The 11,867-nt window shown below is 41.1% G+C and overlaps 1 long non-coding RNA gene across 1 annotated transcript in view; it reads left to right on the top strand.

The window, feature by feature from the left end:
- Positions 1-10,518, top strand: part of LOC141049403 (uncharacterized) — a 31,115-nt gene extending 20,597 nt beyond the window's left edge. Inside the window, exon 2 of the long non-coding RNA XR_012220344.1 lies at positions 10,091-10,518. This is a non-coding gene — a long non-coding RNA (uncharacterized lncRNA). The remainder of the gene's footprint in view (positions 1-10,090) is intronic.
- Positions 10,519-11,867: the final 1,349 nt, after the last annotated feature.

The raw sequence follows: 11,867 nt of genomic DNA, 5'->3' as shown, positions 1-11,867 counted from the left end.
TTACAGACATTTGTTTACGGACCCCCTGTATAAAAGACCTGAGACCAGACCTACCCTTTCTTATAAACCACTGGCCAGAGGCTAAACTACTCTTCAGACCTTTGTCAGAGTGCTGGTTAGACACTGACTGTGTGCAGAACCCAGGAAAGAAGGGAAGCAAAAGCAAAGTGTGAGGTTACGATATGGATCACCGCAGAGATCTATGTGCTTTCGAGAGATCTCTACTATTCTTAGAGTTTGCCGAACTTTTCTGGATAATTGTGTGATTGGAAAACTAAACAACTGTTTCATTTGTTAAATGATTACCTTATTGTATAGTTTGCAGCTAGTTGCCAAGATTACTGACCTCCTCAGAGGTATCCTGTCTCCTAGGTAAGGAGCGCACAATTGCAAGCTTTTTGCTACGCGATTTGCAAGCACTGCTCTAGGGGTGGCTGGATGACGGGATACTGTAAGCTCTAGTGCCCCAATACACCTCTGATACTGCCTCCGCTAGCAGCATTGAGAGCATGCAGTTTGGTCCAGAGGCTCTGCCATGCTGCCAGCCCCACTTGTCAGTTATCAGGAGCGCACCGATCCCCCGGTATTCAGGAAACCGAGACCTTGTGCAGCAGAGGGTTTCTGATGATAGAAAGTGAGACAATCCCTTTAAAGTATTTTTCATACTAGATAATCCTTTCTGTATATGACCCTGACATGATCAGACATATTTACTGTGTAAACCCAGCACACAGTGATAAGCACTATACATTGGCGCCTTCCCATTTGTCCTCAGAGATAATAAAATGATTGATTTACCATACGATGCTGTGGTCAATTCTCATCTGTGTCCTGGATAGTCTACAATAGGAAAAGCTTCTGTATTTGCATTGATCTGGATCCTGGACCATTCCAAGGTTACTTATGGGAATGTGAATGTCTGCAGCACATGTACTACACTAGGAAGAGCTTTTCATCTATGGTCTTAGAATACACAGTTTATTATGATGAAGTGTTACTATACTTATATACAGTGGGGAAAAAAAGTATTTAGTCAGTCAGCAATAGTGCAAGTTCCACCACTTAAAAAGATGAGAGGCGTCTGTAATTTACATCATAGGTAGACCTCAACTATGGGAGACAAACTGAGAAAAAAAAATCCAGATAATCACATTGTCTGTTTTTTTTTCATTTTATTTGCATATTATGGTGGAAAATAAGTATTTGGTCAGAAACAAGCAATCAAGATTTCTGGCTCTCACAGACCTGTAACTTCTTCTTTAAGAGTCTCCTCTTTCCTCCACTCATTACCTGTAGTAATGGCACCTGTTTAAACTTGTTATCAGTATAAAAAGACACCTTTGCACACCCTCAAACAGTCTGACTCCAAACTCCACTATGGTGAAGACCAAAGAGCTGTCAAAGGACACCAGAAACAAAATTGTAGCCCTGCACCAGGCTGGGAAGACTGAATCTGCAATAGCCAACCAGCTTGGAGTGAAGAAATCAACTGTGGGAGCAATAATTAGAAAATGGAAGACATACACGACCACTGATAATCTCCCTCGATCTGGTGCTCCACGCAAAATCCCACCCCGTGGGGTCAGAATGATCACAAGAACGGTGAACAAAAATCCCAGAACCACGCGGGGGGACCTAGTGAATGAACTGCAGAGAGCTGGGACCAATGTAACAAGGCCTACCATAAGTAACACACTACGCCACCATGGACTCAGATCCTGCAGTGCCAGACGTGTCCCACTGCTTAAGCCTGTACATGTCCGGGCCCATCTGAAGTTTGCTAGAGAGCATTTGGATGATCCAGAGGAGTTTTGGGAGAATGTCCTATGGTCTGATGAAACCAAACTGGAACTGTTTGGTAGAAACACAACTTGTCGTGTTTGGAGGAAAAAGAATACTGAGTTGCATCCATCAAACACCATACCTACTGTAAAGCATGGTGGTGAAAACATCATGCTTTGGGGCTGTTTCACTGCAAAGGGGCCAGGACGACTGATCCGGGTACATGAAAGAATGAATGGGGCCATGTATCGTGAGATTTTGAGTGCAAACCTCCTTCCATCAGCAAGGGCATTGAAGATGAAACGTGGCTGGGTCTTTCAACATGACAATGATCCAAAGCACACCGCCAGGGCAATGAAGGAGTGGCTTCGTAAGAAGCATTTCAAGGTCCTGGAGTGGCCTAGCCAGTCTCCAGATCTCAACCCTATAGAAAACCTTTGGAGGGAGTTGAAAGTCCGTGTTGCCAAGCGAAAAGCCAAAAACATCACTGCTCTAGAGGAGATCTGCATGGAGGAATGGGCCAACATACCAACAACAGTGTGTGGCAACCTTGTGAAGACTTACAGAAAACTTTTGACCTCTGTCATTGCCAGCAAAGGATATATCACAAAGTATTGAGATGAAATTTTGTTTCTGACCAAATACTTATTTTCCACCATAATATGCAAATAAAATGAAAAAAAAACGACAATGTGATTTTCTGGATTTTTTTTTCTCAGTTTGTCTCCCATAGTTGAGGTCTACCTATGATGTAAATTACAGACGCCTCTCATCTTTTTAAGTGGTGGAACTTGCACTATTGCTGACTGACTAAATACTTTTTTTCCCCACTGTATATATAATGCAACTGATATATGCTATGTAAGCGGGCCCTTTAGATTATAATTAGCCAGCAGCACTGCTAACTGATAGTAATCTGATGATTTGTACACTTGCACATGCACTGCAGCGCTCCCCTATGTGGACAAGCCCTGAATACTATGATGTTAATGTCAGAACTGCACAGCATTTAATAGGTCAAGATAAATCAACTTAAAAAAGTTTTGGCTTAATAACCTGTAATATATTTTATTACTTTTTTGTGCTGGTCTTCAGTTAAAACAGAAGCAGTGGAAGACGGCACTAGCAATTGGGCACTGTACCAAGGGTGAAGTCATTGCAGAGGTTCCCAACTCTTCACATAAGAACTGGTGTTATGCTAGTGTAGCAACTCACTCGGGTAAATAGGTTAAGCTAAAAATTGGAACAGATTGTCGGTTCCTTTACAGACGAGAGATCCTGACCTCACAGTCCCTAGAGGTTCCTATGTGAGCTGAGATAGCCCTAATCACTGACTAAACAATGGCAGCTCTGACCTATGCTGCCTGAAAGGTCGTTGAGCGATTCTCACATCTTCTAAAGAACCAGAGGGCAGAGCATAGTGTAAATGACCTACAAAAGGGAAAGTGTGCTGAAACGGGAAAAGATGCCAGAGTGAGTATGAAAAAACAAGAAATACAAAATAAAGTATAATGTGCCGCCTATTTGCTGAAAAGAAACAGAAGATAGGAGCAGAGAAAAGAACAGAAGCAGCAAAAGAGAAAAACCCTAGCTGGTATTTCACTGACTGGCTTTAAACTATAACAGAGTGGCTGGCTATCCAAAAGAAACTATTACCAGCAAGAAATGCCAGCAGGGTGAAAGACTATAAAGCTGCACCAGAAACATGATAGGGCAGACAAATAAGTGAAAGAAAACACCTGTTACCCTTAAAAATACTGCAGCCAGGATAACTGAAGTTAAACACCGAAGCGAAAAGGTGTGTCCACTGTGGCTTACTGGAGAGAGAAGCTAACCACAAAATACAGGCTCAAGGGTTCGAACCCAGAAGCATGACAACTGACTTAGATATGGCTTCATGCCAGTGAAATAATTAAAGTCTGCCTGCTTGCAGCCTGTCTAATCATCAGTACCTGTGATAGAAGATTTTGCACCTGCCTCATACTGTAGAACATTTTGGTGATGCAGTCCATGTATATACACCATTCAGGTGGTTCTGGTGCCTGAGATGTTAATCCCTGAAGAGAACATAAAAACCTCAAGAGACCACCATAAAATCACATGACTTAACTGGAGAGAAGTATACAACTAAATAAGGCAGTACTGGTTGAATTACAGAATATATATTGGGGGACTGTGTATAGAATGCTACTTTAATATTTAGCAAATAATTACGATTCTGCTAGACCTTTTCTTAAACAATATGCCTTGTGCCTTTTTATTTTAAAGCTCCTATAGGATAAAAAGGATAACTTGATACCCGATACATGGGTTTATTCCCTGCAAACTCTGAAACTATCCAATCAAAGCCAAGCTTGTCAGAGTCTAGGGGAAAGGAAAAAGCAGCAGCTTTGCCTCTGGGCCGAGTGCTCCTGTGTTCTCTATGAGAAATCCACCAGTTGACATGTAAGAACAATCTCAGTAAGAACAATACGATCAGCAGTCCAAAATCGGACATGCCCGATTGACATCCCTGGCAACCATCAGTTGGCCAGTGCTCCCTTACACATGAGACTGTCGGCTGAGCCCATCAATAATGGAGGTTTCAGCCGACATAAGTCTAATATGTATGACCAACTTAAAGAAGACTCATCCCATCAAATTTTTTTTCCTCTTAATATATTGCAGTCATCATGTTATATAGCACTATGTACTTACAATTGCTCATTTTGCTTTTCTACCCAGTCAATTCTTCTGTTTTCTCTGCACTGTATAGAAACAGGAAGTCTATTTTCCCTACATTTATCATTCCCCTCTTCAACTCTTGACCCAGCTGCTCCTTTTTCCCCCCCCTGTCAGGGACTTTTGCAGTGACTCATGAGTCATGCAGGGAAAATGGACCTCCTGTATCTACACAAAGCTTAGAAGGATTCAGCTAGTCAGTTTTTAATCACGTGATGTCATAGACCTAATGAAAAAGAGAAGAATTTACTGGATAGAAAGGCTGAAATGAGCAATTGTAAGTACATAGTGCTATATAATATGATGACTGCAATATATTAAGAGGAACAAACTGATTACAGTGCTTCTTAAAGTCACAAATCACATACAAGGAGATTTTTGTTTTGTTCTTGGGGTGATTATTGATAAGTGTTTACAGTCATAATATCTTGTCTCCTGTCATAATTCTAAACCATAAACTGTTATTTTCTCTAACTGTAAAAATTCCAAACACAGATGGAAAAAAGGCATAATAATGTAAATGGAGATAATATGTGGGTTTTACAGCTGTAAACGACTTTCACTATTTGGGAAATGGAATTGATGAGTCCTGCTGATATTTTGCCAATACTTGTCTGGATCTAATCTCACAGGAACAGGATTGTGGTCTGACACTTGGGTTTGTGGTCTTCCATTGTCAATCGACATCAATAACAATGCAAAATGGGTATTCATATAATGTAGTACACACAGTTGTAGAGTTTGTCATTTGCACTCACTGTAATGTTATTACTAAGCACATTGTGTTCTCTGTACACATCAGAGAAAAACAACGCAAGCGATTATAATATTTTCTTTAATATCAACTGTTACAAATCAATTTATGCAAACCGTATCTCACTGAAGTTAAATATATATTGGTACAAAATACTAGTTTTCCGGGCTCTAGACGAATTTCTGTAGTCACTTTCAATCTTCTATTGACAGACGCGCAAGGAGAATCTTAAACATAAGGAAAATTTGGACAGCATACTAACCAATTTATATCAGTAGGACCGTTCAGATGACAGTTTTATCCCCTGGGCCGAATGTCCTTGTGAAAAAAAAATTGCAGCATGTACTATTATCTTTTGAGTTTTGGATGAAACGTTGCCCATTTAAGCTTATGGGAGCCTAAGAAAAATCAGATCACGCATGGATCTTCTGTGTAGCATCCAATTTTTACTGATACATTGCAGTGATTAAAGCACCATTCCAGCTTTTTATAAATTTCAGCGCTGGAGTGCACTCCTAATATAAGTTCCCTGACCCTAGTTTTATATTTACCAGCCGCCACCATCTTCTGCTGTTCCCGTTGGTGCTCTGGTCCCGTGTCACCAACTTTTGATTGACCGGTAGTCACAGGCTGTGACGACCAGGAAGGTAACGTCCAAGAGTGGACCCTCTGGATCGCGGAACTGGAGATCCCGGGGGCGAGCGCGCCACGTGGAACCGACCCCTATACAGGGACCGTTAGGGTCAGGCCCTTGGAAGACAGACACCGCGACAGCTAGAACCAAGAGGGGCGGATCAAAGGACCAGAGAGGGACTGGCAGAACCAGAGCACAAGACTAACCAGGGATACAGGACGGGCCCATGCACACGGGGCGGAGTACAGGACTAAGTGAGTACAGAATGGAGTGCGGAGTGCAGGACTGAGTACAGGAGTACGGGAGTGAGTGCGAAGTGCGGGACTGAGTAGGAAGTACAGGACGGAGGACCGAGTACAGAACTGAACAAGGAGTACAAGGACGGAGTACAGGACTGAACAAGGAGTACAAGGACGGAGTACAGGACTGAACCCGGAGTACAAAGACGAAGTAAAGGACTGAACAAGGAGTACAAAGCAGGAATTCAGAGAGAGTTGTGGGGAAGAACCTCTACAACTTGGTCAGAATACCGCAAGGTACTGCACACGATAATCAGGTGTCTTCACCATCTTGGAGACACCTGATATAGCCCGTGCTGCAGTCTAATTGGGCGGCCAGACTTCTGGGCGGGCGCTGCAGGGTTAAGGAACCTGCAGAGCACACGCCCGCGACCTAGGGCGAGCGCACATGATGCGCCGGGAGGACGGGAGCGAGGAGGAGGCGGGCACAGCGTGGCGAGCCGAGGGCAGATGAGTACAGGCGGCGGCGGGCCCCGCCACTGCTGGAACGGCAGCGGTCATCGCTGCCGACGTGACACAGGCTCTCAGTGTGTGTTTTTAAGAACCTCATCTTGGACTTGTTCTAGCTCTTGTAGACTTGCATTTAGTTGTGGCTTTCGGTTCACCTAGCATACCCTAGAGCGAACCGGCAGGTCACAAACTACAGAAGACGAACGAAGCGGCACCAATAACAGAAGATGGCAGCTGTCGACTATGAGACTAGGGGCAGGGATGGAACTTTTATTATTGGCACCACTTTAAGAAAAAACAAAAAACGGAGTGGTGCTTCCACATGGGAAACTGGATTTCATTACCTGTCGATGTATAAACTGGAATGTCACATGGGTGTAAAAAATGGACACAGAAATGGAGCATGGATAAAACTGTCTGAGCATTCGGGAGGAAACACATGCACTTGTCCGACTCTGTTCTCATTCTGAGCAGCTTGATCCAGAAATGTTATGAAATCAGAGCAGGTTGATGATAAAAGGAAAGAGATGATGTGAGCAAGATAAGTTTCAGATTCTCTTGCAATAACAAGATTATTACACTGCAAACCGCTCATCAAGAAAATTACAAAAATATGACTGCCAAATTTTCATCACATACAGAAAAAGTAATTTGGAATTGTGAAAAGTGTTAATTCCAATTCATCATAACTAAACCGTAGGAACTTTAGCACTGACAAATGCATAACTAATGCAAATAAATGAGCCAATTATCCCAAATGGCCAAAGGCTCTCCACTCTGTGCCCTGATGTTTTAATTTAAATGAATGGAATACTGATTATTAATGTTGATCGCTCTCGTCATTTTGCAGGAATAAACAATGGTTTCAGCTCGGAACCTTATTACGAGGAATTACATTCCAAAACGTAGTCGCGGTCTCACAATATCCGCAGCGCCGAGTGAATTTACGGCTCTCTTTGAATTGTTTATCCTTAATACATCTCTCTTGTTCTATGCTTCATTACCTCATGATCTATTGCAAAGAAAACACGTTTAAAAATTGCTTGCATAGATGATTAAATTACAAAAAAAAAAAAAATGCAGATTGCATAATCCGAGGTCAGGAAATGCACAGTGAACAATTTAGCAAGAAGAGATAAATAAAAGCGCAGGTTTCAGATTTTATTGTAAGAATAGAAAATTTCCACTGTAAGCAAGAATGGCTGATGAAATAATGGGCCGGCAGTTATACTGCAGGTATAGAGAGCCGCTATTATGGCTGTTCCGATGGCACTGTAGCCTTGGCTAATGAGTGCAGAAAAGATGGCACATTAAGATGCTGCCAACTTCTCCAAAATCAGGGCTACAACCTTGCCCAATTACACTTGCTCTTAAGGAATGTAGACCATTAAGTAGTCAATAGCATTCAAACATTGGGCCTCTTAATAGGCCAAAAAGGGTGACCAAAGGTCATATTATAGACTTTTCTATTACATGATCTGTGTGCAAGTGTGCATTGGAAAGGGATGATCTTTAAACTGCATCATGCTCCTGTAATTCCCCCCTTCCTCGAATGAGGTACAACATGAAGTGTACGGAATATGATCAAATTTCAAAGGGTCTGACCATTTGACTTTATGGGACCAAAATACTTTAAATGGGGTAAAGATTCCTAACTAGTATTTTAGTTAACAGTCTATTGGTTTGTCCTACTGGCGATTGACATCTATCAATAAAAGCACACCTATACAGGAAAGGTTGACAATCAATGAGTAGGACCACCCACTGGACTCTTAATGCCAGAATAAGCAGAAGTTTTCTGGCAAAACTGAGACAAGCCTTTACATTCTCATTGCTGAGCCACGGTTTTTGTCTTGGAACTTTCCCAAGCAGGCCATTTTTGCCCAGTCTCTTTCTTGTGGTGGAGTCATGAACACTGACCTTAACTGAGGCAAGTGAGGCTTGCAGATTTAGTGGATGTAGTTGTGGGGTGTTTTGTGACCTCTTGGATGAGTCACTGCTGTGCTTTGCTCTTGGGGTAATTTTAGTCTGCTGGCCGCTCCTGGGCAGGTTCACCACTGTTACATGTTTTCTCCATTTGTGGATAATGGCTCTCACTGTGGTTCGCTGGAGTCCCAAAGCTTTAGAAATGGTTTTATAACCGTTTTCAGACTGATAGATCTCAATTACTTTGCTTCTCATTTGTTCCAGCATTTCTTTGGATCATGGCACGATGTCTAGCTTTTGAGGATATTTTGGTCTACTTTCACTTTGTCAGGCAGGTCCTATTTAAGTAAATTCTTGATTGAGAGCAGGTGTGGCAGTAACCAGGCCTGGGTGTGGCTAGGGAATTTGAACTCACAGTTAATTTATGTTTTAAGGTGGGGGGCAATCACTTTTTCACACAGGGCCCTGTAGGTTTGGATCTCTTTTTACCTTAATAATAAAGACCTTCATTTAAAAATTGCATTTTTTGTTTACTTATGTTATCTTTGTCTAATATTTAAATTTGTTTGGTGATCTGAAAGATTTAAGTGTGACAAACATGCAAAAGAACAGGAAATCAGGAAGGGAGCAAACACTTTTTCCCACAGTTGTAAAAGTAGTGGAGCAACCCATTAAGTAAAAAAAATCGACTTTCTCTCCAGAAATACTGGTACTAAAATGCATAAGAGTTAACATCAATACCAATGACAAGGTGTGTTCCCGAAAAAAAGTCATTTTTTCTCTCTTTTTGAAAACTTTTTTAATGTCTGTAAAGAGGATTTGTCACAAATCATACTTTAAATGTGTAATGTTTGCCTGGTGTATGTGCTGCTGTTCTCTTGAATCTGGCATTGTTTATTTTTTGTTCCTGCACCTCCCCATTCCATGGATATGTCCCTCTCCTCCATGTATGTAACTCTAGTCTTTTTATCCAAGTGGGCGCAGTCCTCAGGAAGACTCTCATAGAGAAGAGGTGGTGACCACGCACACTTGTCTAAAAAGACTATATACAGGGAAGAAGGGGCCATATCTCAGGAATGAGGAGGTGCAGGAACAAAAGAAATGCAGCGTCAGAATCAGGAGAACAGCGGCATTTGCAGCATGCAAAAAAAATTACATGTTTAGTGTAAATCACAAGTTTTTTGTAACATCTGTTAAAATTTGAATCTTCAGTTTTTAACTTTTAGAAACCTAATATTTATCAAGATAAACATTCTCACATTATCATATATGCAGAAATTAAATACCACATTGCTGCATAAGTGTATTTAATGGGGTATTCCATGGTTAGAGAAATAAGTTTAATATTTTTTATCTTTCGGAATTGGCGCCTCCCTTGTCGTTTAGTTCTGTTTAGTAATGCAGCTCGGACCCTTTTTTAGCTATGGACAACCCCTCTAAGGTTTTTATGCAGTGAAATGTTTTTGATGCCGTGTGATTTTCACCCTAAACTAGTTTGAATCTGTTTTCCTTTCTCTTTTCCAGATTCCTAATTCCAAGAAAAATATCAGAACTTTTCTACTGTCTTATCGTAAAACTGTGAAAGACCCATTTATCACTTTACGCACACCAGGGAAAACTTAGGCAAAGTAACGAACAGCAAAAGGGGAAAGGACAGATGTGGAGCCGAATGCAGTCGCTTTTAGATCGAGCGCACTGAAGCACTATTACGTATCGGCGCTGTCTCAGATCTTGGAGTGGTAAATAGTGGCAGGTAGATTAAAACGTTTGCTCTATCTGTGACTTCCAGGCTGGAGGTAAAATCTGTTCTATGATGATAAAATAGTCATTTTTAAAGTCATTACAGCCCCGCTGAAGATAACATGAAACCAGATTTGTCTACAAAGCCAAAGGTATAAACCAAAGTATGCACAGCATAAAAACAATAAAAAATAACTGCGCCTCTTAGCAGGGATTTCGTTTATTCTGTGATTTTTAAGGTTGTGAATTGAAACAAAATGATGGCACATAAAAAGGCTTTATAATTATTATTATTTATTTTATTTTTTTAAAGCCTTGTTCACACAAAAAATATAACATTTCTTTTTGAGAGGACTGTGGTTTTTGACAGGTCCGAAATCCAGAGTGCAACAATGTTTTAAAGCGTCTGTCAGCAGTTTTAACTCCTCAGCACTAGGTAGGTGAAGGGTTAACGCAGTGTAGTGATATCTAGATTGATGATCGCGCTATTTACGTGATTGGAAAAAAAACGACACATTTTAAAGGGGTTGTCTATTCCTGGGCAACCTTTCTTAAAGGGGTTGTCCAGGACTTTAACATTGATGGCGTATCTTTAGGAGAGGTAATTAATCGGTGGAGGTGCGGCACCCGGCACCTCCACTGATCCGCTGTTCCCGGTGTACTGCACATTCACAACTATTCTGTCGACGAAGTTTCAGCTCTGCAACTGAGCACTTCTTGCCAACACTGAGAACAGCTAATTGGCAGGAGCGCCAAGCGTCGCACCCCCACCAAGCAGTCATTGATCACCTTTCCAAAGGATAGGTCATCAATGTTAAAGTGTAAGACAACCCAACCCCCTTAATAGTTCCAGTCTCAAAAATTTATGGTTTCTGTAGTTTAACCAACTTTTGGATTTTAAAATATCATCAGCCATATTTACACAGTCCATAGTAGAGGTGGACAAATAGTAGAAGGTGATCTACTTGTTGGTACACTACTGGATCTCCCTGTTAGGCCACCAGGCTGTTCTACTAATTTTACACCAAAGTTGGAGTCACTATCTTTTTCTACTGTAATAACATGATGTTACAGGGAGTCTTGAGTCTTGACTCTTGACCAATGCTATTAACTTTTGTGGGTCTCAAACTCCCTAAGTAGGATAAAAAGAAGGAATGGCGTGGCCAGAATGCGTGCCTGTGGAGAAAGTAAAATAAGCAACTGATTAAAGCTTTGTGTGCACACTGATTTTTTTTTTTTACGTTGTCAAGAACTATGAGATTTTAAGTGAACACTATTGTTTGGTGAGTTTTGGGGAAAAAATGTTTTGTTTCTTGGCATGGTTTGAAGAGTTTTTGAAATGTTTATATAGAGTTTATTTCCTGAAGTGTTATTTCTGCTGACTTTTGATTGGACAATGACAAGTTTGCAGTGAATCAGGAGCCACTTCAAAAAAGAGACTTGCCCTTCCTTTTTTTCCCATTAAATGTTTTTCAAAACTTAAAGTGGAAAAAAAAATGCTCATAAGACAGAACATATGAACAGAAAAGTGATTTGAGAATAAGAAAAAACTTGCGGGATA

Source organism: Dendrobates tinctorius, unplaced genomic scaffold, assembly GCF_039654945.1.
Source record: "Dendrobates tinctorius isolate UK_male_01 unplaced genomic scaffold, ASM3965494v1 ptg000143l, whole genome shotgun sequence".
In the NCBI taxonomy this organism is placed as follows: domain Eukaryota; kingdom Metazoa; phylum Chordata; class Amphibia; order Anura; family Dendrobatidae; genus Dendrobates; species Dendrobates tinctorius.
This window is presented reverse-complemented; position numbering and strand designations above follow the sequence as displayed.